The sequence below is a fragment of the Cervus canadensis genome, chromosome 30 (assembly GCF_019320065.1).
Source record: "Cervus canadensis isolate Bull #8, Minnesota chromosome 30, ASM1932006v1, whole genome shotgun sequence".
Classification (NCBI taxonomy): domain Eukaryota; kingdom Metazoa; phylum Chordata; class Mammalia; order Artiodactyla; family Cervidae; genus Cervus; species Cervus canadensis.
Window position 1 is genome coordinate 15,650,373 of NC_057415.1, and position 22,277 is coordinate 15,672,649.

Here is a 22,277-nt window from a genome sequence, read left to right on the forward strand (position 1 = left end):
TGTTTCTTTCATACTTTGTTCATGTTCGGTTAGCAATTCCAGCTCAGGAAGAGCAAGGCATATTTTGTACAGTAGAGAAGGAAAGGACCAACCATCCAATGTATCAGTTATAGCTTTAGTCTATAACATTATAAATACCAGAAAAAATAATGCAGTCAGCATTACTTAATTTCAGTACTTGTATAGTTTTTGTAGCTCATCAGAAAAATTAAGTGTTATGCAAATTTACTTCTTTCATCTTTATTCCCTTTCCCTAGCAAAAACACTGTAAATTGTTAAACGTCTTCTGGTAACTTGTCATATTTGGCACCAGTTTAATTGGTTTTGGCAACTATATTAGTGACTCATAGGAGAATACTTTTGGTCTCTTTACTAACAGATGCCTGTGCTAAAAGCAATGACAACAATGTCACGTGGCCCTAAAATTGCAGGAATTTGCCGCTGGTGGTCCAGTAAAAACAAAATTATATGAAAAGAGAGTCAGAAGATAAGACTTAAAATGTACATTGGTATAAATATCTAGTCAGAAAAAAATCATATCTTTTGTCATTTATTTAAATGACATGTTGAAATTGGGGATCTGCATGAGGCATCATAGGAACCACTAACATTTTGAACCCAGTGTGTTTGTAATCATATTTCACTTCAACCAGTGTTCTCATTTCTTGTTCAGGGAAGTGTCTCTATTACCAGAAAATTCAGGTGATGTCCTATTCATGTTTTACTTTTCTAAAAATTCCTTTTTGAACACTGATGTATTATATTTGTGGGTCCTTAAAATTATTATCATTTCCCCATGTATCATCTGATTTGATGGTCATTATAATTGTATGAGAGGTACTGTCTTTGAAACACAACAATATTTAGGCAACAAGTATGCCTTGTTTGAATGCCTGTTTGGCTGCCACAAACTCTGCCAAGTACTGGAGAAAGAACTCTGAACAAGTTCCTGGCCTCAATGAACTGACCAGTCCAAAGTCAGAAGAAGCAAAAAAAACACTTGTGCTTATTAAGAGCTAGATAAGTCCCATATGCTATGGTAGTGTTGTAGAGACAAGATTCCTTGACGTGCGGGACTCTCAGACTCCTCTCTATTCCAGACCCAAGGAGAACCGTGGTCTTTTTCAGCTTTGCCTCCTCCCCATACTATAGGGAGATTCTGTATTTGACAGCCCTGATTATGGATTTTGTGCTTCAGAATCCAAGAGGACAGATAGAGATAGGACTTCCCTGGCAGTCCAGTGGTTAAGATTGTCTGTGCTTCCACTGCAGAGGGCACAGGTTTGATCCCTTAAAAAAAAAGAAGATGCCAATGTAGGTTGAGTGAGGGGTTCAGCTGAAAATCATTAAAGAGAGAGAGAGAGAGAGAACAGACAGAGAGAGATTGAAAAGGTGTGAGGGAAAAGGGGGCAATTATTTTTTATAAGATTAGTTCTTTGGCTTTACCATTATTAAAAAATCCTCATGGTGAGGAAAGAAGAAAAGACATTTAAGAAGGAAGTTGAGAGACTAAGTCATTACACATAAAATCAGATAAATGAGTTGCAGAGGGCCACTTAGCTCCAATCAAAAAACATCGCCATGACCAATTTCCTTTGATCTAGGATCCAGGCCCATGCCTCCAATCCCAGAAACCAGAAAGGAGTCTTTTTCTCTTCATCCAACCTTTTGCTCATCTGTGACCCAGACAGGCAGTCACAGTAAACAATGATGCATTTCCCAGAGTTTGGAACAACACCAGATGTAGGCATCGGCATAACATCAATAAATCCTCCAAACTGATATACAGGTTCTGCACAACCCCTATCAGAATTCCAGTTGGCTTTTTTGTAGAAATTGACGAACTGATCTTAAAAAGCATCTGGAAATAAAAATTCCTGTGGGAATAAATTCTATTTATGTGAAATATTCAGAATAGGAAAATCTATACAGAAAGTCGTTTAGTGGTTAGCCAGGGCTAATGACAAGATTGGCAGGCGATAGTTGAAAGATAAGGAGTTGATGAAAATGTTCTGAAGTTCACTGTGGTGCACAGCTCTGGAAGTTTACTAAAATCCATTGGGAGAGATGTGTTCTACATAAATTATATTTCAATAAAGCTATTATAAGAAGCTACATACTTTTAATGTTTTCCTTAGATGACTACTCATTTCAGTAAAGTTTTTAATGACTTTGAAAAAAAAAAAGAGGCAATGACTAACATCCTCCAGAAAGATTGCATTCAATGTGCAACTCACATCCTCAACAGCAGTGTTTGAAGACACCCTCCCTCTTGACTGCTATTCAGCTGGCAAGCACCAGAGGAACACATAGTATTTTATGGCTGGCATCAGTTCTGAGAGATTAGTGTCTTGTACTATACTGCTTGTTAAAATATTTTGAATATGTTTCCTATCTGCTCCCTATACCGTGGTTTACCTTGGGAATCAAAATTTTCGTATTTTTGCAAAATTGATAAATTGAAAATAATTTGATTGAATTTCTTTAATGCTGAGTGGAGTTTGAGTATGATTTCATTTTTAAGCATTAATGTTTTCTTTTTATCAAGGTAGTCTGCACAGTGAATATTTAATGAAACCATAAGAATCTAAAGTGAAAAGCATCAATCCCTAGCACTATCTCAGTCCCGTTCCCCAAGGCAATCAAGTTACTCTTGTAACATTTTCTGATTTTAGTTGTGTGATTCTCAGTATCTTTAAATCTACCCAATACCTAGTAAATAATATACATAAATCCTTATTTCTTGATGTGTCCCTTAAAAAAAGCCATTTTTAAACTTTCTGTCACTCTATTTAGATCATCTTCTATCTTCCATATAGTCATGTCATTCTTTTTATCTTTATCAGTTGTTTCTGTAACTTTCAATAATATACTTACAATATAAGCCTAAGATTCTTACTGTCATTTTTCCCTTTCCACTTGCCATGTTCTATCATCTAGACTCAACAACTTCCACATTGTCAAGACCCATGTTATTTATCATTTATATTCTGCTCTGAAATGGTACATGCATCTGTGCTGTGTCAATGCTTTATTTCTAAAAGCTAAAACTCAATAAAATCCTTATGTTATTATGACCATTTAAAAACCTCACTGTAGATCTAAGTAATGTTCTAAGTTTATATCTCCCTTTCTTGTTCCTTCTGGAGCTTCTAACTGCTTATTTATTCTGGCATTGTTGGTTTTATTGCAACTTTAAGTTTTTTCCCCATTCTCCAAAGAATACTAGGAAATGTATGAAGCTTCCTTTTCCAAGATACCTCCTTCTTGGACAGTTAGCCCCCTAACAGTGATTGTTTTCTAGGTTGCTGCATTAGCTGCATTCTGGAAATTCCCTTTGTCATTCTGGTGGTTTCAGTTCACTGTGTCTCAGATCCTGATATTGCTCATCTCTAAATATAACTGCCTGAGAAAGGCCTTAGGAGAGATAAACTTGGTCTGAAAATATTTTCATTACATTTAATTTATAATTAGACTGAGCATAGAATTTCCAGATAATAGTATTAGAATATTTTTGTTGTGAGCGGCAGAAAACTTGGTGTACAAAGAGAAGGGTAGGGAGTTTCTGGTGAAAATAACCAAAAAGTCTAGAGTTGAATTGTCTTCAGGTATGGTTCAATTCAGAGGCTCATAGAGTTGTATGGGCTTTGGCTTTGCTTTTTTTTATTTTAAGTGATTCTCCCCTTTCCCCACCTACTGCATTGTGATCAGGGAATATGATCTGCATTTTAATTTTTTAATTTTTTTTTTGATCTGCATTTTTAAAAATAACTTTTGACATTAATTGATATCTACATGGTCAATTGATATCAAAGAAGTGTTATTTTCCCAGATTCTATAAATACTCATTTATATTATATTTCAAAAGCACAGCTTTATTTCTTTTTCTTAGCATTTTTCTGATCTTTCTCCCTTATTTGCTGTATTCCCACAGGCACCTATTGGGCTCCAATAGTTGTGATGGAGACCATTTTAAACTCAAAGCATTACTTGGACTATGTGTGGTATAGAATCCCTATTAACCTACACCTAGGAGTCTGGTGCGTGGGTACGCAAAAATATTTGTTAAAAGGGTTAGTTTATAAAATGGAAGAGCATGTCTAAGGAAAGAAGCTCAACTCTGCTTCATAGGCATTTCCATCTACTTCTGCACTTTCCCATTTGTTTCATTTTTTAAAAAAGAATTCTCTTTAGCTATTTGAAATCAGTATCTAATTTTTAGTGGGAATATCTCAGGGACAGAAATACATCACTGACCATGTTTTTGCCTACTGTTTTTACCCACCCAAATTCTCACTCTTCATTTCCTAAGAGTGCAGAACACCTGTGGAAAAAAGATTCTTATTCACAACTAAATTAAAGGAACTCATGGAGGGTCAGTTTTCTCAAACTCCCAGAGTTCTAAAGACAGTCACCCAGAGCACCCCGTTTGTGCTCACCAACAGGAGTGCTCAGGAGTGAGCCTGAGGCCTCTTTCCTATAGACGCTTCCAGGTGCAGAGCGAGGAAGTGCAGAGGATGGCAGAGGTTCAGGGGCACCAGGTCTGTTCCCCTTAGAAACATCATCAAAGGGCCTGACCCCATGGAAATCTGTCTGCTTGACCTATGGAGCAAGTCTAGCCTTATCCAGAAAGATTTCTCTTTCCCCCAAAATGGACCTTCTGTATTCAGACTTTTTTTTTTTCTTTTTAAAGATGCAGCTCTTTCCAACTCCAGTGAGTTAGGCATAATTTGAATTTGTCATATGGCGCTGATATACAGGAGGTTTTATCTGGCTGTTAATACTGACAAAAGGAGTTGAGGTTTTTCCAGCAGAATGAACATTCTGTATTTAATGAAAGCAAGATTCTAAAAATTGGCTTCTACAACATTCAGGTCTTATAAAATTGTCCCTGGCTCAGGGACCATTTAGATGATATACAGGAGTGAGCTATTTTTTTCCCAAAGAATCTTCTCAGTGATTCCAGTTGAGGTCCAGGGCTAAGGACTTCACATAAATCTCATCTGAGACAGACCCCAGGTAGATCTTCCTTTCAGTCAACATTCCTGTGTTCTGTGTGGCTCATTTCATTTTTTGAGAGAGTAATAATCACAAAGTTGTGATCTGGTATCAATTTTTAAATGGTCATATTTCTTAATGAACTCACTTCACAGGAAGAGAGATGCTACTCACTTGATAGCTTTTTCTGTTTTATTCTGGAATGAGAAGAACATTATTTTGGATCTCATTCTAAGCATCTCTTCAAGAAAAACACCTCCACACTTGAATTTGAAATGAATCAAAGCATCTAGGCCAGTACACTGAGTGTCACTGATGTTTTCCTGTTTTATTCTTCCTAACTGAAGCAAAATTAGAAAGCTTTCCTTCCTCTAAATTGTAGGCAACATAAAAGATTAGAATAGACTGAAAAAGAAAACTTAGTTTCTAAAAATTCTACTTCCAGGAATTTAATTGGCTATTATACACACACACACACACACACACACACACATATATATATATATATGTATATTTTAAAAGTCTAGCTATGAAAAGATCTTCAGTCAGCATTTTCTTTAATTAAAAAACACCCTGGAAACTACTTAAATCCAAGTAATAAAGGACTATATACATGCTAAGTTGCTTAAGTTGTATCCGACTCTTTGCAATCCCATGGACTGTAGCCTGCCAGGCTCCTCTCTCTATAGATAGATTCTCCAGGCAAGAATCCTGGAGTGGGTTGCCATGCCCTCCTCCAGGGGATCTTCCCCACCCAGGGATCAAACCTGCTTCTCTTATGTCTCCTGCATTGGTAGGTGGATTCTTTACCACTAGCGCTACCTGGGAAGCCCAATAAAGGGCTACTGAAATATATTGTAGGATATATTGGATATATATAGCATCTGACAGAACCGGATTCTTTGCAGTTGTTAAAAGAAATGAAATTGACCTATTTGCGTTAACAGAGGACGTTCTTCAAGACATCTCATGTGAAAATAAGGCAGGTGAGGTACTATGAGTATTAATTATGTGATCCCCTCTGTGAAAAAAATTTATATATGTGCATGTGTGTGTGTGCATATTTTGTGCAATGCATGCTTTGATATATGAGCAAAATGTTTTCTAAAAGAACTGTAAGAAACTACCAATAACAGGGTAAGAATGATCAGATGAAAGAGGAGAATATTACTTTTCACATTACAACTTTCTGTAATGCTTGAATTATGTACTGAATTAATTTTTTAAAAACATGTTATCAGAGGTTATCTATGGGTAGGTTTATAGAACATTATTAGTATCTTCTTTATAGTTGTATACATTAAAGAAAACAAACAAATATTATTTTAAAAACCTAATTATGGGGATATTATAGTCTTAACAACAACAAGTAAGATGGTTAAATTTCAAAGTTTAATTGTTTCTTTAATACAACTTATAAATTCAAGCCTTTCCAGTCTAACAGAAATGATGCTTGTGCAAGAAAATTCTTGCTCTGGTATGTGAAATAGGCTTGAGAAGAGAAAGTTGTTTTAAAGTGTAATAATCTTAAATCAGGGTTTTCAAAAAATACATTTTTTTTGCAAAAATATCAATGTATAATGATTTCAAGAAAAATACATAAAATGAATCAACTACAGACAAAATGCATTTCTGAGTGCTTTTCTTTAGTTGCACACATGTTGGTCAGAAAAAGAAAGTTAAATTCAAAGATTTTTCTCAAACATACCATAGTTTGGCACAGTCCTTAAGAAATACCATCAAATGAGGGCGCTGAAACAGATACTGCATGTTTTCCTTCCATGAAGCAGTTAAGTCATTGTGCATTTCTTTCCCTCTGCCTGATAGTCTCAACTCTGTGTTTAAAATTTCTTGAATCCAGCCCTGATCATTCACTTAAAACACAGTGACACTGTTCTCTGGTATCCGTACAGAGCAGCAGAGAGAACACAAAGCATTCACACTCCCCTCAGACTTGCTGATTAATTGATCGATTAAAAAGTGACATGGAAGTTGATTCTGGTATATATCACTCCCATAAAATTAATGATCACCTCAAGAGTGGTTTCAGTCCACATTCAATAGGACCTGGGAAGTGATTTTCATTCCATTTCATGTTTTTCTCTGATTAAAAATAGACTTATCTCTTCCTCTGAGTTGAGTTTCAAAGTCCAATTGCTGTGATTGCTCAGTAAGAAAGGTGTGAATCATATTTGCATCTGTGGTGTATGAAGAATTTTAGTTTCTGATGGTGAATGAAAAGAGAAAGCGAGATGCACTTTGCCTAGACACAGAGCTTCCAGGAAGCCTAGAGGTCTGTACCTTTGCTCAGAGTTCTACAGAGTCCCAAGAGATTTAAAAGCATTCTCTTCTCACTAAGCAATGCTTTGGAGGGTGCCAAGTCTCACCATATTTTTTCAGATTGCTTAATATGAGTAGTCAAATTTAGGACAAAAGTCTCTGCTATTTCCAGGGAGAATATTTTAACAATGTTTTGTAGGAGTTGACTTGCTACAAATGCATTTCATTAAATATGAAATGGGCTTCCCTTGTGGCTCAACTGGTAAAGAATCTGCTTGCAATGCGGGAGACCTGGGTTCAATCCCTGGGTTGGGAAGATCCCCTGGAGAAGGGAAAGGCTACCCACTCCAGTGTTCTGCCTAGAGAATTCCATGGACTGTACAGTCTGTGGGGTTGCAAAGAGATGAAATACCAAATACTTCCTGATGAAATACCTGCTTAGGTCATAGTTGGGAGTCTACAGGTTAGACCCTAAGTCCACTACTAGTCACATCACTGAATGTTTTCTTCATTGCATCAGTGGCAACTCATTAAACTTCATGAATTTTTCAGAAAAAAGTTTTTCTCATTCTGGTTCTTAGTGGTCTCCCTGGAACGTTGCTTCTGACCTTGATCCTCTCCTGAATGACAGTTCAATTTTAAATCTAGTTCAGACACATTTGAAGTACTGTTCTAGGCCTTAACCCTGTGTTGCCTATCTTGGTTGTAATAAACTTAATATAACTTCATTTTAAGCCAACCCCTGCCCTAGTCCTATTTACATCTGCCACAAGATGTTGTGAATCTGCATCCAAAGTGGGAGTTTGCTTGGCCCACTTGTGTCTCTTTAAAAGTCTTGAAAGAAGGTATGTTTATTATCTTTGACTTTGAAGACTCCAGGCTTGCTTACCTCCCACGACATTTTGCCCCTGTGTATCCTTGCATGTAAACAGTTTTGCAGCAGCAAAACTCCATCTCTCAAGGACTTTGGCAGCAGGGCAGTGAGTAATGGTTTTCAGAGAAAAATCTCTTTCTGAACTGATTTTGCTTCCAATCTCCTGGCCCCTGAACAACTGTTATTAACAACTGTCAGACGTCATTTCCTCTTCTGCAAATGATCTTGTTTTTAGATGAACATCTTCAAAAGAGCAAGTTGACAGATAATTTGCCCTTATTTTTCAATTATATCCATTCTTTGTTATCACCAAGTATAGTAAAGAATGCTCAAACTACTGCACAATTGCACTCATCTCACACACTAGTAAAGTAATGCTTAAAATTCTCCAAGCCAGGCTTCAGCAATTCGTGAACCATGGACTTCTAGATGTTCAAGCTGGTTTTAGAAAAGGCAGAGGAACCAGAGATCAAATTGCCAACATCCGCTGGATTATCAAAAAAGCAAGAGAGTTCCAGAAAAACATCTATTTCTGCGTTACTGACTATGCCAAAGCCTTTGACTGTGTGGATCACAATAAACTGTGGAAAATTCTGAAAGAGATGGGAATACCAGACCACCTGACCTGCCTCTTGAGAAACCTGTATTCAGGTCAAGAAGCAACAGTTAGAACTGGACATGGAACAACAGACTGGTTCCAAATAGGAAAAGGAGTACGTCAAGGCTCTATATTGTCACCCTGCTTATTTAACTTATTTGCAGAGCACATCATGAGAAACACTGGGCTGGAGGAAGTATAAGCTGGAATCAAGATTGCTGGGAGAAATATCAGTAACCTCAGATATGCAGATGACACCACCCTTATGGCAGAAAGTGAAGAATAACTAAAGAGCCTCTTGATGAAAGTGAAAGAGGAGAGTGAAAAAGTTGGCTTAAAACTCAACATTCAGAAAACTAAGATCATGGCATCCAGTCCCATCATTTCATGGCAGATAGATGGGGAAACAGTGGAAATAGTGGCTGTCTTTATTTTTCTGGGCTCCAGAGTCACTGCAGATGGTGATTGCATTCATGAATTAGAAGACACTTACTCCTTGGAAGGAAAGTTATGACCAAACTAGATAACATATTAAAAAGCAGAGACATTACTTTGCCAACAAAGGTCCATCTAGTCAAGGCTATGGTTTTTTCAGTGGTCATGTATGGATGTGAGAGTTGGACTATAAAGAAAGCTGAGCGCCGAAGAACTGATGCTTTGAACTGTGGTGTTGGAGAAAACTCTTGAGAGTCCCTTGGACTGCAAGGAGATCCAACCAGTCCATCCTAAAGGAAATCAGTCCTGGGTGTTCACTGGAAGGACTAATGTTGAAGATGTAACTCCAATAATTTGGCCACCTGATGCAAAGAACTGACTCATTTGAAAAGACCCTGATGCTGGGAAAGATTGAGGGCAGGAGGAGAAGAGGACTACAGAGGATGAGACGGTTGGATGGCATCACTGACTCTATGGACATGGGTTTGGGTGAACTCCGGGAGTTGGTGATGGATAGGGAGGCTTGGCGTGCTGCGGTTCATGGGGTCGCAAAGAGTCAGACATGACTGAGCGACTGAACTGAACTGAACTGAACTGCACCATGCCGGGCTTCCCTGTCCATCACCACCTCCTGGAGCTTGCTCAAACTCATGTCCATCAAGTTGGTGATGCCATCCAATCATCTTACCCTCTGTTGTCTGTCCCCTTCTCCTCCTGCCCTCAATCTTTCCCAGCATCAGGGTCTTTTCAAATGAGTCAGTTCTTCACATCAGGTGGCCAAAGTATTGGAGTTTCAGCTTCAGCATCAGTCCTTCCAATGAATATTGAGGGTTGATTTCCTTTAGGATGGACTGGTTGGATCTCCTTGCAGTCCAATTGACTCTCAAGAGTCTTCTCAAACACCACAGTTCAAAAGCATCAATTCTTCAGTGCTCAGCTTTCTTTATAGTCTAACTCTCACATCCATACATCACTACTGGAAAAACCATAGCTTTGACTAGATGGACCTTTGTTGGCATAGGAATGTCTCTGCTTTTTAATATGCTGTCTAGTTTGGTCATAGCTTTTCCTTCAAGGAGCAAGCATCTTTTAATTTCATGGCTGCAGTCACCATCTGCACTGATTTTGGAGTCCAAGAAAATAAAGTCTGTCACTGTTTCCATTGTTTCGCTGTCTATTTGCCGTGAAGTGATGGGACCAGATGCAGTGATCTTTGTTTTTTGAATGTTGAGTTTTAAGCCAACTCTTTCACTCTCCTCTTTCACTTTCATCGAGAGGCTCTTTGGTTCTTCTTTGCTTTCTGCCATTAGGGTGGTATCATCTAAATATCTGAGGTTATTGATATTTCTCTCATTGATAGCGTCTTGTACTGATAATGTCTCCTGTGGAGGTACGGGTCGGCAGTAGTCTGCCGCAGGGACAGAGGCTCTGGGTGTGGGTATGGCATAATTCCTCTTGGAGGAGGTCGCCATTAACCCCACTACAGAGCTGCCAGAACTTACATAAGACTGGGAAATAGACTCTCAGAGGGCAACATGCCTTAACACTACTCATTTCTCCAGTGAAAATTTACTTCTAACACTCCCTCTGATAAATAATAAACCCTCTGAGGCAGATGGAGATATGATCTGAAGCCCTTGCCTTGGGCTCTTCTGAAGCCTAAATTCTTGATAAGAGTTCTTTATATGTTAATCAACAACTGTTGACAAATCACCCTAAGGCATAGATGAAAGTTAAATATAAACATAGATATCATCTGGTTTGCCTGTATTCTAGGTACTCCCTCCCTTTAATCCCTAACAGCTGTATTAAAGCAACCTCCAGGAAAAATATAACCTAAGTCAAATAGCATTCTTGCTATCTATTTATATGCAGCCTGCATGCACATCCTCCAGCACTTCCCAACCCCTCTATCATCCTAATGAGACTGACACCATTGAATTTCTACTATAGAGAAATACAAAAGCACCGCTGCCGGAATCCAAATTCAAATGATTAATTTCACAGGGATCCAGAGACAAGATACTTGGATCCATATACAGCAGATGTGTTGATACATTGCTCAGATCCCCCTTCAGCAATAAAAGACTTGTTCCCTGAGCTGCTGGGAGTTCTGCTGGAAGCAGGCCTCACTTTCAGCAACACCTCCACTCCCACACCACTGCCCTGGGAATCGCCTAGGCTAAAGACAGCTCTTTCATCCAAGATTACTTCCCAAGGTTACAAGTTCCTGGGGCAATTTGTATCTGAAGACTGATCAATAATGGGTCATGAAGAGCTGGCCCCCTTGCCACAGATGCTTTTGATGATGGGTCCCAGATCCAGAACTCCCAACTTGTCCGCCTACCCCATCCTGCTTCCCCCTCTTTGCCCACAGTTATCCCAAGACCACTCCCCAATAAACCTCCTACACAATAATCTTCATTTCAGAGTCTTGCTCTTTTGAAACAATTTACTCTTAAATCATAGGTTTGCAAGGTGCCCGTGCATCTTTGCAGCATGTGTAGCATATATTTGTACCAAGAAAGGAGTTGTAAGCATCCTGAAGTGGAGGGACCTAAAGTATAATATTAAACAGGCCTAAAATCCTTGGGCTCCACACCATCTGCATGGTCTATTCTGGGGGGGGGGGGGGTTCATTCTGCCTCAGGACCCCAGTTTCTAGCTTTCAATCACTAATTCAGTTGTTCAAAAGATGATCTTTAAGCACTGTCTTAAATTTAGTTTTTATTTGTATGAAAGTTATGCGTATGCCTGACTGAAAGAATCAAAAGTTCTACAAAGCTTATTTGACAGAGGTGCTGGTAGAGCTCTGACATCAGTCCTCACCTTCTTTAATAATAGGACTTCTAAGTTTTAACTGAGCACATGACAACAGCTAGTCGCTACACGTCCAAGCCTTCCCTGCAGCTTGGTCAGGCTATGTGCCCACCGTCTGGTCAATAGCTGTGTGCCATTTCTGGGCATGTTCCTGCCAAGGTAATGTCATGAATTCCCTTAAACTATTCCCCCTTCCCACTGGCTGGGATGACAAAAACACAAATGGCTGCCTTTCTGCCAGAGATGAAAGCTAGACTTTGAGGGTTATAAAGCCAACCTTCCAAACTAGATTATTTCTCTCTGGACCATATCAAACAAGGCACATATACCTATCTTTAATTAAACCTCTGTATTTTGAGGTCTTCTTGTTAAAGCAACCTAGACTGCACATTCACCCATATAGATATTTTTTTAAAAGACAATCTTGCCCATCCTCTTTTCTTTTTTCCAGAAGCAACTACAACATGTTTAACATACTTCTATCTGATATTTCATCCCTGGGCATTATTAATTGAGTTTCCAGTCTGGAAGATGAATATTCCACTCTATGTCTCCTTCTCTCCCATGTTCACCATACCAAGTGCACACTTGATATCCATTCTTCCATCTTCCAAGGATATAATAGTTATGTTGTCATTTTGGATAGATAAGATATTTCAGCTCAGTTCAGTTCAGTCACTCAGTCATGTCCGACTCTTTGTGACCCCATGGACTGCAGCACTTCAGGCTTCCCTGTCCATCACCAACTCCCAGAGCTTGCTCAAACTCGTGTCCATTGAGTCAATGATGCCATCAAACCATCTCATCCTCTGTTGTCCCCTCCTCCTCCTGCCTTCAATCTTTCCCAGCATTAGGGTCTTTTCCAGTGAGTCAGTTCTTCGCATCAGGTAGTCAAAGTATTGGAGTTTCAGCTTCAGCATCAGTCCTTCCAATGAATATTCAGGACTGACTTCCTTTAGGATTGACTGGTTTGATCTCCTTGCAGTCCAAATGCAAATGGTATATAAAACTGACCTCTGCAATGCACTATGCATGCTTTATCCTTTCTTTGATAACATTTTGTTTTTCCCTGGAGATGATATTTAATTTTTTAAAATTTTCTTAGCTTCCTATTGACTTATCATTAATTTAAACCTAAACATTGTTGAATGATCTCCTCTAAATACATTCAAAAGTAATTGGGATGCAATCAGTTTCATTTATTTGAAGAAATATTCCCGGAGCTTTCTGACTGGCTCCATCTGGACTTATTGTTTACTAAGCCTGATTGTGTGTGTTTGACCTGCCATCTTTAATTGGACTTTGGGGCCAGTTTTGTAACTTTGGATTGCTAAGCAAGTCTTAATCCCCTGCAAGGGCTGCTAGCTATGTGACACAGCAAGTTTCCTTAAGAGAAGGCCCCATATGTAAGTGTTCTTGTTGGAAGCTCTCTCCGGAGAACACTTACCAATTTTCTGCACAATGAAGAGATTGCAAGTCTCTCAGCTGGATCAATGTCTTCCTTCTTGGAGTTCAGATCTGAAATTCTTCCTGCATTAGGCAGAAAAAAATGAATGCCAATTAACAGCTTCCTACAAAAAAAAACCAAAAACCCTTTAACTCAAGATACCACTCTTTAATCATTTTAAAACTATTCTGCACATGGATACTGGCCAACCTTAAATTTGACAGAATTCTCAAATATTTGGGGTATAGTATTAATACATAATCTTTTGGTCTTTGTCCAAGTTCAAGTTTAGGTGTAACTCTTACTGAGAATGCCTGGAATCTGAACAGCCAAGTTCAGAGCTTAAACAACTCCCCCTTTCTCAATGTCCGTTTATCTGCCAACAGAACCAGATACCCTCCATGCCATACCCACCCACCTTCTACAACTCTCAGGGAATTCTAGGAAGACAGCTCACCTTGGTATATTTTATTACAAGATTAAACCATGCAGGAGGCTGGGAGAAAACTTCAAGGGCAGACACTGGTCAACAATTGTCAGGCTTATTCTTATTTCAGTTATCTTTCCCAAACTCCAGTATGATTTTGGATGTTTCAATAACCAGTGTGATCTGATAAAAGCTTATCAACTGAGAGCAACCATAGAGAAGGGAATGAAGTGACTATTTCCCACTAGTGTCTGAAGTAAAGCTAAAGCACTCAAATGTATGTGCACTCCTACACAAAAACCCACTAACAATAAAAATACAAATACACACAAAAGCAATACACAGACTCAATGCCTGGAAATTTTGATCTGGCTATGAATAAAAATTTTGGAAAAGTTTGGGAGGAAATTACTTTGAGTTGAATTTCAGGTGAATTTAAGAAGGCATTTTTAACTGGATATGTCTTTGAAATGCGAGTTTCTATATTTGCAATCATCATCACACATTTTGAACATCTTCTGTAAGACCAAAGCCAGGTGCTGGCTGTCACATACACGGATGACTAATGACAAAGCAATTTGAAATACATTGAATAGCCAACAGGAAGGGAAGGAGGGGAAGTAGAGAGGTGGGGACTTTATTCGCACCTCCAGGAAAAGACAGAGTGTATACCAATGAGAAGGAGGATGCAAGTCATCTATATAAAGGGGAGAGCATGAATATGGAGTACAGAGCTAGAGATGGGCCTGCCATGTATCTGACATGTTCAGAGAACAACAAATTGCTTAGAACACAGGATTCAAGTGTGGAATAATAAAAGACCACTGCAAATGGGGTATATTCATTTTCAACTGTATTTGAGCTGAAATGCCAACTGAAGGCATTTGAACATCTTGAAGGCATTGGGAAACCACAGAAGTTTCTGTTGTTATTTAGGGGTGTGGGTTAGGGTAGGGGAGGGAAGAAAATGTGATATATACATGCGCTGCTTTGGGATAATTCATCTGACCATGAAGTGTGACTGATCAAAATGGAGAAAGAATAAGGCTTGGGAGCTCGGGGCTGCGGCAGACTCAGGGTGAGGAAGTGAGAGCCTGGCCTAAGGCTACCAGTTATTAAGCACCTTGCAATCTATGTCACAGGCTTTGTGAGCTCCATGCCTTATCTCAGGTAAATTTCACGACACCCTGTGGAGTAGGGAAGTAACTGAGATCAGGAAACTAACTGAGAGTTTCAAGGTCACACAACAAGCAAATGACTCAGGTGGGATTTGAATTAATTTTTTTTCTGATGTCCAAGTCCATGTTCTTTCTACTATGACACATCAGCCTCTTGTTTTTAATAATGGTTAATCATAGCAGTGACAAGAGGACATGGCAGGGGACCCTCCTTAGGACAGGGTCATCCTTGCAATCTCAGTATCTTTATGTTGTACCATGACTTTGTGAGTCACTCAATATCCTCTTCTTTCCACTTGAAATTCGCCAAGTGAAAAACCATTCCATGCTGCAGCGTCTCCCCAAGGGCCCAGTCCTGTGATCGCCCTGACATGGAAAGTGAGTAGCGAAACATGTTTCAGGTTTGTGGGAAATTGCCAGGGACAAGACAGAAATCATAAAGGCACAATTGAATTACTTTGTGCTGTGGCCCCTGGGATAACAGCTGTTTTCCAGGTCTACAGTCGTTCTCATTAGGAAATTAAAAACTCAAAACTCCGCATCCGCAGCCTTGCACAGCTCCGACCACGTGGTGACAGGAAGCTCTGTGTTTGCACAGGTGGGCGATCCAGCAGCCTCACAAAGTGGGTGGCTGGAAGCCCTGCCCTGAACACAGGTGGGCTATTGGAGGAAAGGCAAACCCAGGAAGGGGCTCGAGTGTTCTGGTGCTGTCAGACCCCCTCCACGCAGTCCTCTCCACCTCGGCAAGTCATTTTAGGGCCATAAACAACTACTGCTTGAGAGCTCTGTCCACTCAACCTAATGCAGAAGGATCTGGTCTGGCATAAGGTCAAGTCTCCAAACATTACTTACAATTTGATACCTTTGTGCACCACTAAGAAAAACCCAAACTAGTTGTGCTTTTGACGATGCATAGAGGAATGTCATACATTTCAAAAAAGAAATGCGTTTAAGAGCAAAGGGAGGGAACAGCACAAGACTTAGGGCAATGAGCGGCTACTGAAGGTTTGGGGTTTGGGAAGGCAAGGGGCCAGGAAGGGCAGGACCACCTGGACAGCTAGGGTGCTGTCAGTGTTCTAGTTTCTGAGTCAGGTGGTGAGTTCATGGGAATTGGATAAAATTATTAAAACCAAAAAATCCACATGTAAACCATAGAGGATCATGTGTAGACTGATGATGAGAGTACATCAAGAACCTAAGAGTATAATTAATACATTTCTGTTCCCCTGAGGTACAAATTGGGTAAGAAAACAAAAGATGAGATGCTGCCAGAACTCTGCCAAAGACCCTATTCTAGAACACCTAGGCTTTGAACACTCTTACCTTTGAACATCTTACCTTGCTGAAGGCTTCAGTGGGCAGCCTGATGACCTGGCACCTGCCATCTGCTGCCTTCTTGGTACACAGGACCACTGATAACTCACATCTAGAGAGAGCATAGGTGTTGACTAAAAACTGGGAAGTGAGCAATGGTAGAAAACTTCATTGAAAATGAACAAGGAGAATGACAGTAATACCAAACTACATTGGAAATTTTCCACAATTGGAAATGTCAACAATCATCTCTTCAATTAAAAGACATTTAAGAGAAAGTCAGAAAACACGTAACTAGTCTTGTAGTCACAAGAACTTAATTCCTTCTCAGGAGCTAGAAAAAACTGAGTATGCCTCTTACATCTCCTCCCTTGCCCTCCTCTCTTCATTTTTTAGCCTCTAACCTGAGACATCCATTCCACCCAGAAAGAGCGCAAAATGTGAACGAGTTGGGCTAGCTGATCTCAAAGTCACCCCTGGGCTCTGAGGTCCATGCTGCTGTGTGGGTTGTGGCCAGGCCATGGGCCAGCAGTCAGGACCCAAGGCAGTTGCATCTCCCCCAGCTGAGATTGTCCAGTTCAGGGTGAATTGGGGGATTATCTTGATGCTTCCTCAGACTTATCTTGTTTCTCTCTCCGAAGTCAGAAAATTAATCTCAACTTTTCATACCATGAATGTTTAAAGCGTAGAACTAGAGTCACTGAAAATCAGAGAAAGAGAAAAGAAAGGGGAGAAAGGCAGGGAGATGAAGATAAATGGGAATATGTGGCAGTCTGAGAAAAGCCAGGGGACCACATTTAAAGCAAAGCAGCACATCTCTAAATGTGTTGTCTAAACTCTTCTCACAACCAAGTTCATAGGATTAAAATGTGCTAGTGAGGTAGGCAACTTTCATTGTATTACTGAGGAACATGTTAACTCAACAGAAATGAACTGAGAAATATCTGTGTGGCAGGAAGTGTGTTAGGTCCCAGAGATAAAGAAATTACCAACCCAGGTAATGTCCCATCCCTGGGAAGAACTTCTACAGGGACAAGAACCAATTGTACTTCAGTAAATCTACAGCATAACACTGGGCAGAGACGCAGACTCTGAAGGAATGCTTTGGTGTCTGGGGGAGAGGTGACATTGAAGACATGATGGTCAGAGAAGGCTTCTCTGCTGGGGAGACCCGAGAGAAGGAAGCAGCCAAGGAAACCTCTCACAAGTGAGCTTTCTCAGAAGGAAGGAGCAGCCACTGGCCAATTCCTGAGGCAGGAGTGGCTGTGTGTCAGGCCTGTTTGAAGACAGGAAGAGGCTTGTATGGCTAGAGTCAGAGCATGCCACATGACAGCAGGGCCCAGTGCAAAATGAAAATGCAGGGCCTTTGGTTCAAAACTTATTAAAACCTTCAAAACAGCGTCAGGAGAACACTGAACCAAGTGCAAGTCCCTTCTAAGCTCAGGATCTGGACAAGAGCAGGCCTGGTTGGCTTTAAGGTAGGAAATGAGATCTGAGAAATGTTTATGACTGATCGTGCTTGTCCTTGTAAGACGTTTCAAGGAGCTTAGATTTTACTCCAACTGCAATAGGAAGGCATCATGGGTTCTAAGTAAGTAAGTACGTGGCCTGACATGGTGCTAAAAAGAGCTCTGACTCCTGTGGAGATGAGCCTGAGAAAACCAGGAATGACAATAGAGAGGCCAGTGAGGTTGCTAAAGAATTGCAACAATGACAGTGAAGAAATAACTCAGTGTGGTATTCTTTAATCATAGTTGGATACAATATTGTTCTCACCACCCTTCACATTTGAAATATTCTGTGTTTTTCAGCTCTGAGGATGAGTGAACCTGCTCTGGATGCTGGAGCAGATGTGGGTAATGACCTAGGGTAAAGAACCTGGGCAGAAGGAGAAGCCAGGCTGAAAGTGTATTTTAAAAGCAAGGAGATCAGACCAGTCAATCCTAAAGGAAATCAACCCTGAATATTCATTGGAAGGACCAATGCTGAAGTTGAAACTCCAATACTATGGCCATCTGAGGCAAAGAGCAGACAAAAAGCCAACTCATTGGCAAAGACCCTGATGCTGGGAAAGATTGAGGGCAAAAGAAGGGGAGACAGAGGATGAGATGGTTGGATGGCATCACTGACTCAATGGACATGAGTTTGAGCAAACTCTGGGAGACAGTGAAGGACAGGGAAGCCTGGCGTGCTGCCGTTTATGGGGTCAAAAAGAGTCAGACAACTTTGCAACTGACAGACAACAATAACCTTCTCACTTCAGCTCTACCTCAACTGACTCGACACCAGGCAGGGATAGGAAGTAGAAAGAATAGAACATACTTCAGAAAATTCTGTCCTGTGGGTCTCTGATCTGGAAGTCCATTTCATTTTATTTGGGGGAGAATGGATACATGTATATGATGGCCGAGTCCCTTCACTATTCACCTGAAGCTACCACAGTATTGCTAATTGGCTGCACCCCAATACAAAATAAAATGTTTAAAGTTAGAGAAAAAAAAAGGAAAAGGAAATTCCTGAGAGCTTAAAGAATGTCTTTCGATGGCTCCTACAGGAGTCACAAGAGGGGCGATTTGAAATTCTAACCAAACCCAGGACAGGGGTGGGCGCTTCAGCATGGTTGAATAGTAGAGTAGGTGACCTCTGCAAGCTGCAATTTCTGTAAGCATGTCACCGTGTCCTTCCTCAGCCACTGAAGGGCAACCAGGAGATTCTACTTTCTGGACAATGGCTTCAAGAACAGATTTTGATGGAATTATGGGAGGGAGATTGAGGATGCTCCTGCCTGAGAAAGGAGGTAAATATGGTTAAGAAAAAAAGAGGCTTAAAACCAGCCAATTGTTCATGAACACCTATGCACTCTAATGTGGATTTGTAGGTTGTCGCAACCTTATGATTGATCATGATCTAAGTGTGAAAAGTAAAGAAAGAGAAAAGAGCCTAAGGTCACCCATTTAGAAATGAAGGAATCAGGACTCAAAGCCAAGAAATATTTTTTCCATCTTGCCAAAACCATAACAGTGGTGATTTTAAAAAATGACCACATATCCTTGGACCCTCCTCTCATTGACCCCTCCCGTTGAATCTGTGTGGGCTCATGAGTGCTTTAAACCATGAGTATGGCAGAAGCGATGCTGTGTAGCTTCCAAGAAGGTCAGAAAAGGCCAGACAGCTTCCATCTGGTTCTCTTGGAACCCTTGTTCTTGGAATGTTCCCTCTTGTATCCTATCAGCCACACTAGGAGAAGCCCAAGGCACACAGAGAGACCACATATAGGTGCCCTGGTTAAAAGCCCCACTGAGCCCAGCTTGGAGCAAGCCAGCCCAGGAGCCAGCCATGTGAGTGAAGACACCATGTTAGGAGGGAATCCTCCAGGCTCAGCTATCCAACATTTTCAGTTGAGGCCACAGACATCACAGAGTGGAGACAAGCCAGTTGTCCTGTGCCCTTTCCACATTCTTGACCCACAGTCTGATAGTTGCTGTTTTATGTCACTAAACTTGGGAGAGTTAGTTATGGAGCAATAGGCGATGAGACTAATAATTTTGCCTTGGACTGACTTGACTTGATGGTGTGAATGGGTCTGAGAGCAAATGTGTCATAGGAACAAACAATAGGTGCCATGGTTTTGAATTATCTTGGCTATAGAGACAAGTTGATACTTGATTACTAAAACCTTGGTCTGGTATGTATTCTCATAAATGTCATGTATTCTCTTAAATCCAGTAATTTAAATGACAGCTATCTGTCTAAAACAAGATGTTCTTGGGCCAACAATTGATATATCTTTCACATAAATTTTAAATGAAGCCTTTTTGGCTTATGTAAGATCATTAAAGTCTCCTTTTAAATCAATAAGTCCATGCTCTGTAGTCTGCAAAGTCATTACATGGCAAATGACATTTCTAAGTCAATGGCTGCTGGAAGCAATTTTAAATCAAAGCATTTGAATAGCTTCAATTTTTTTTCCAGAAGTAATATGTTTTAGGTTATATTTCATATACAAGAAGGTTTGGTCAAATTTATGTTTTTTCAGATACCCAAACCATATCCAGATTACATTCGAACCTTTCTTTGAGAGCTCTATGTAGTATTCAATTGCTTTTGACAAGCATGATACCCTGTAAAAGATACGGCTTTCCTCTGAAAACCCCCTTCAGCTAAAAATCATTGTACTCAAAATAAAGTAGCTGTATCATCTAAATTCAACTCTCTGTAGCATTTTGTAAACTTTCATGACCATAGAGAATGAGCTCTTAAACCTGATTTCAGGGCGTCTAAAACAAGATTTCCATGTGAAGACACAGGGGCCCTGCCCTCCGGCCAGGGTGCCAGGTGACTCATTCAGACCCTCCTTTCCAGGTTTTCAGTGCAATGATGTGGGACACAGCAGCTTCGATTTCTTGGGTGGGATGTTGGCAGAGTGGGGGAAATGATAATTCTTGAGGAACAACTTTTGAGGGGGGAAACTGAGGCTTTTTGAATAGAGCACGGGAAAGTATCTGGGCAGAACCAGAAGAAAGGAGACTATGTAGCTGATATATTTGTTTGGCAGAAGCTAAGAATGAGAACAGGAGAAGAGGTAAGAGTGAGAGCAAGCAGCGGGTGTGAAGTAACACCAAGAACTCTGAACATCCTGGTCACCAACATGACCATCTTCATAAAGCCTGTCGGCGGAGGCTGCATGCTTCTCCCAGCAGCCATTCTGACTCAAGGGTCCTGTTCACGGCACAAACCTGTGTTCATGTGCTGTGCTGTACCCATGAATGCCAGACTCTTTTTGTGTGTCCACAGTCAGATTGTGGCAGAAACCCACATGAAAGACTTGGGTTACAACAGTGATAAATCTTCTGGAAGATTAAATGACTCTGATAGCTTCCATGCTGCCATCTGGACTGTGGTCATTTTGAAGGTTGACTCTTTACCTGTTTTAATTGATGTGGCCGGCACTGCTTGTGTTGTTAGATTAAAAATAAAACTAGGGAAACCCACCTTACCACCACAAAGGTTATGGCCTTAATACAGCTACAGGTCTGCTTGTGAGCTTGTCAGCAATGACTCATCAAGCCACTTGAGCCAAAGGCTCCAGTAAATCTAAACATTTGATAATTCTTGTTTTTGTTTAACTTAGTGAAGTAAGGCCAAATAGTCAAACCTACTGCTATGCAAAAGGCAGGCAATTTTTATAAAAACAGAAGGATTGCCTTCAAGATTCCAAGAATGTCTATGTAATCATGCTGTTTCTAAGCCCATTGGAGGTTTATCTTCCAATGAGAAATACGTACACAGTTTCAAATTAAGTTCACTTGGTTGAAAATGCCTTGAAAATTGTTACTGCATTTTATATATTTCATATTCCCCACTTAGTAAACACTCATGTAAAGTCAGATTCTCCAGAAACTACTCTCTGAGATGAAGATTTATGTGTGAGGGATTTACTAAGAAAGTACTGACAGTGAGACCAGTCAGGAGTAAGGGAAGCAGGGCAGGAAGTGCAAACAGCTAGGGTAGGGGTGGGGACCTGGAGAAAGAGAACCAGGCTTGTTTGACAAAAGAGAAGCCATTTCTAGCCTAAGCCATTTTGTGATCTAAGTTCAGTTCAGTTCAGTCCCTCACTCGTGTCCTGTCCATCACCAGTTCCCGGAGTCGACACAAACCTACATCCATTAAGTCAGTGACGCCATCCAACCATCTCATCCTCTGTCATCCCCTTCTCCTCCCACCCTCAATCTTTCCCAGCATCAGGGTCTTTTCAAATGAGTCAGCTCTTCACATCAGGTGGCCAAAGTATTGGAGTTTCAGCTTTAGCATCAGTCCTTCCAATGAACATTCAGGACTGATTTCCTTTAGGATGAACTGGTTAGATCTTCTTGCAGTCCAAGGGACTCTCAAGAGTCTTCTCCAAC

At 40.4% G+C, this 22,277-nt stretch overlaps 1 long non-coding RNA gene across 1 annotated transcript in view; it reads right to left on the bottom strand.

Annotated features, from left to right (window-relative positions):
* LOC122432113 overlaps positions 1-22,277 on the bottom strand; it is a 40,233-nt gene that overhangs the window by 3,491 nt on the left and 14,465 nt on the right. The window contains exons 2-3 of the long non-coding RNA XR_006266742.1: positions 16,396-16,483; positions 13,453-13,535 (exon numbers count right to left, since the gene is read on the bottom strand). This is a non-coding gene — a long non-coding RNA (uncharacterized LOC122432113). The remainder of the gene's footprint in view (positions 1-13,452; positions 13,536-16,395; positions 16,484-22,277) is intronic.